At 36.4% G+C, this 4221-nt stretch overlaps 1 long non-coding RNA gene across 2 annotated transcripts; it reads right to left on the bottom strand.

The window, feature by feature from the left end:
• Nucleotides 1–478: 478 nt before the first annotated feature.
• Nucleotides 479–3636, bottom strand: LOC125878663 (uncharacterized). 2 transcript variants are annotated; one of them, XR_007447766.1, is made up of 5 exons: nt 3548–3636; nt 2360–2517; nt 1519–1601; nt 850–929; nt 479–686 (listed from the first exon to the last, which is right to left on the bottom strand). It is a non-coding gene; the product is annotated as an uncharacterized LOC125878663 (long non-coding RNA). The 2 variants fall into 2 exon arrangements; XR_007447767.1 differs by lacking the exon at nt 3548–3636 and adding an exon at nt 3251–3464.
• Between the last annotated feature and the right edge of the window lie 585 nt (nt 3637–4221).

Genomic DNA, 4221 nt, shown 5'->3' with positions numbered 1-4221 from the left:
ATAAATGAGCAACTTCTATCTCTGTATGTCTTTTTTTTACATCTTCCTAAAGAATGACACACTTATTGATTACTTTTGTGATTATGGTACTAATTATGCAAAGTGACACATAGATGCTGCCAAACAACAGTGACTGCTTTATTCATTTACTGTAGTTATAGTTGTAGTTGTTGCCTGGGGTCTCTTGCATTAGCAGTCATATAGCATCTATTGGGTTTTGTAATTTAATTTGTTTTGTTGAGTGTGATATTTTATAGCATGAACCAGAATCCTGTCATTAATTCAGATGTAGGTATAAACTTACAAGACAACCAAAACTACAACATATTTGGTTTTCTCACTGCAACAGGATTTTGAAATAATTGGCAATTAAGTGAACACACTAAAAAATAAATAAATAAATTGCTGTTATAATGTCAGCAAAGATGTACTGGTCCGATTATCTCACTGTTAGTGTAGTTAAATAAAAAACATTCACTTAGATTTGACCTTTTATTGAATATCTGATCAACAAAATATCACAAAGGTATACTGCTGTCTTTAGACATGCCCCAGTATTGTTCAGACATGTACTGAAGCATTTATTCAAAGTGTTCAGATGCAAAACTCTCACTTTCAAACATCTTCAATGCATACGTTATCTGTAGATGGCTCCAAATGTCCGTCCCCAAGGCTCAGGTACTGCACTGTGAAGACAAATCACAATTAGGTGTTGTGTTATATTTGTTCCCAAATTCAACAATCGTTTCATATTTTACCATCTTTCAAAAAGTGATCGCTTCAAATCCCCACTGATAAAAGTATGCTTGATAAGAGCAAAGGAGGAGCTCAGTTAGCATGAATTCTCACCTTTCCAAGAAACTCTGCTGCTGCTCCGCAGGTTCATCTGGTCTATCAGAGGTGAACACAGGGCCTCTATATGGTGAAGACTTCGAGTGGTAGGAAACAATCAAGGCAAAATGTTAACTGCCTTTTTGTTCTATTAATTGCCTCTTCAAAACTCCTGTTAGCTTCAAATAGATGTAATGCACATTCATTTATGTTTGCAAACCAGGACTATTTAAAAAAAAAGGATTATTTTATGTGAACAGTTGCAGTTAAGATTTCTAATGAATCATATACACATGTAGATGTTGGGTTAGCCTACAAAGAAAAAATACTTTTTTAAAACAGTTCTCAAGGTGTCAAATGTGTCAGTTCATTGCCAAAACATTATAACCAATCAACAAGTCAAAAGAAAACTGATTAAGTGCAACAACAGAAATGTATTCAAGTCACTGTTCCTCAGGTTTTACTTAATGGGAATATGTTGTATTGTGAACCGTGTATCTAAGTATCTGGCCCGGTTCCATACCCAAAGCCCACAGAACAGTGGAAATTGAGTAATCGAGAGCCAGTCACTTACTGTCTGCCCACCTGTTGCACAACAGAGACACTGCAGCCAGAGTTGCGTCTCATGGGCAAATATTAAATCTAATGTGTCCAGTTACAACGGGAATTTCAAACAAAACTGGCTACCATGTTCTGAGATGCAGTCATCTTAATATCTGATCAGCTGTTGTCATGAGGCAAATCCAGGCATCTTCTCTCTGTGCATTTATCTGCATAACAAGAGCAAGAAGACAGACAAGACTGTTTACAAGTATTCCAATACAAAATCATAACCATTAGTATTTTACATACCAAAGATCATTGTCCATTGGTCTTTTAATGTTTGGTATCATGGGACAGAGCTGAAAGCCACATTTATAAATAAGAAATATATTTACCCATATAATGTACAATCAGCTTCAGCCAGCTGTGACTCAATTAAAAAACGAACTCATAATTCTAGTACTGCCTCTATCTTCCAACAATTGTTAAGTGAACAGTGTAGGATTTGGGGGGATATATTGGCAGAAATGGAATATAATATGCAAGTTTTCTTTAGTGTATAATCACCTGAAAATAAGTATCGTTAGAATGAATCTACACAAGGAGCAGGTCCTCATCTACAGAGATAGTCATGTTGCATAGCCATGTTTCTACAATAGCCCAGAATGGACAAACAAAGCACTGGCTCCAGATATGGCCATTCACATTTTTGTGCTGCCCACTGTAGTTAGAGGTCCCGTGAAGATGAGATGCTTTTTTTTTTTTCTTTACATGAAACTGCTTTATTTAATGTTTGTACTGGCAGAAATCTCTGTGTGCATTTGTTTTGGAGAGACTCCTCTGTGCATAATTCAGCTCCTGGTTAAAAAAAAAAAAAAAATCTGAAAGTCTGGAGCTTAAGTTTTCATAGGGGACCGATAAGCAGACTTTAATATGCCAAGCAACATCAGAGAAACACTGATTTCTAACTGCTTCATTTAATCACCTGGTCCATTTCTTTTGGAGAAGAGAAGACCTCTGCAGATAGTTCAGCTCCCGGTACAAACCTCCTGAACAATGAACACTGAAATTCTAACCGGGAGACGTCTCAGCTGGTCGCAATCTGCAGTCCTCACTGCTGCCACTAAATCTTCCACACTGGATCTTACAATAAAAACAATGACAAAAACGTTACTGTTAATGACATTTTTTTTTAGTTACGTGTTTGCATATTAAATTGATTCAGAGAAAATTAATCAACAATAGTTTTGATAATAATTTAATTTTTAAGCAATAATAACGAAGGTTTACTGGTTACAGCTTCTCAAAGGGGATTTCTGGCTTTAAAACTCTTATATAATAGTTGACTGAATGTATTTGGTTGGAATAACTTTGTTTAATCAATGAAAGGACCACCACATAGACCAGATCCTTAGTTACAATCCTATTTTCATAGAGTTTGACACACTGTCTGTACTGTCAGATTATTTAACTCTCCCTTTGTCATTTACTGGAATAAAAATAGTGAAAAGTTTGTGTCCCAGTAGTTATGTGTAGACAATATTAAAAATTTCTGGGGACATTTGTCTTTATACTAAAATTAGGGAGCATTATGCTACTCTTATCACTTAGCTAACAAGAGGTCCGCCTGTATGCACCCGGATGTATCTGTGTTACAGGTTTGACACGACTGTCAGGACTTTCAAATGCTCAGCATGCAGCCCCACCCGTTCTCACATAGCACCAATAATCTCCTAATAACGGCTAATTTGTATGGCATTAAGCTTGTGATAATACCTCAAAAAGCACATTGAATAAAAATTAAACTCTTAATTTGGGGTGCCATCGTACCATCTTGAACATGACAGCTTTAAACTAAAAATAGCCTGTTGCTCACCATGTAAGGCGGGTTCCCTAAAGCAGGAAACTAAACCAAAAACGAGAAGAAAAAACCCCCACTTAGTACAAGCATTTATCTCAAAGTAAACCTGTGACGAACATTATATAAATATTAACACTGTAAGCTGACGTTAATTAACGTAACTGTAAATTTCCCAAGAAGTCGCGTTCAGTTTTTAAACTGTTTGCAAATAGGCTACTTAACTGACGTAACACGTGAAACTTGCACTTTATTAGTAATATGAGAAACAATATTACAACGGCTATGAACTTCTTTATAATATCTACCACTCACCATTTTGTCCTTGCAGCGCTTTTCCCCTGCTGTTCACAACACGTCGATTCAGGGGAACTTGTTGTCCAAGTACGGAAACGGAGAGCGACCAAACTTCATCTACTTAGCGATCTCCGCACACTGTAGAGACGTTGAGGATGTTTCACAGCATCCGTTAATAGACCAGTACCAGCTACAACAGTCTCTCTGAGGTCAGTGGTTAAAGAGGTAAAAGTTTTGTACTCGAAGGTCTCTCCTGAGCTGAGACATTTTTTTTAAAGCAGACATTTTGACTTGTCATGGCAGGAAACGCACTAGTGAATGTATTAACAGTAATTATGGTTCAGCTCCATTTAGTGTCCCAGTGAGCTCTTCCAGTCAGCCAGCATGTCCGATATCAGGACTTGCACTAAATAGAATGCAGCTATCATTCATGTTATTAAATGCACCTGTGCTTTGTCTAGTTTGACGTGTCAAATGTCTGCCATGAAAAGTTTTTTTTTTTTTACAGTAAATGTACCAGCCTAGTAGGTACAAATTATATTATCAAGGAATAAGATGTTGAAGAGGGTAAGCAAATAAGTGAAAATATATTTCCTTTTCCACTAACTCCTAAGTTAAAAAAGCTGAACATGAAAAATTTATTCAACAAATGAAATCTAAAGATTAAGATTTAATTTCCATGTGAATAACTG

Source organism: Epinephelus fuscoguttatus, linkage group LG18, assembly GCF_011397635.1.
Source record: "Epinephelus fuscoguttatus linkage group LG18, E.fuscoguttatus.final_Chr_v1".
Taxonomy (NCBI): domain Eukaryota; kingdom Metazoa; phylum Chordata; class Actinopteri; order Perciformes; family Serranidae; genus Epinephelus; species Epinephelus fuscoguttatus.
This window is presented reverse-complemented; position numbering and strand designations above follow the sequence as displayed.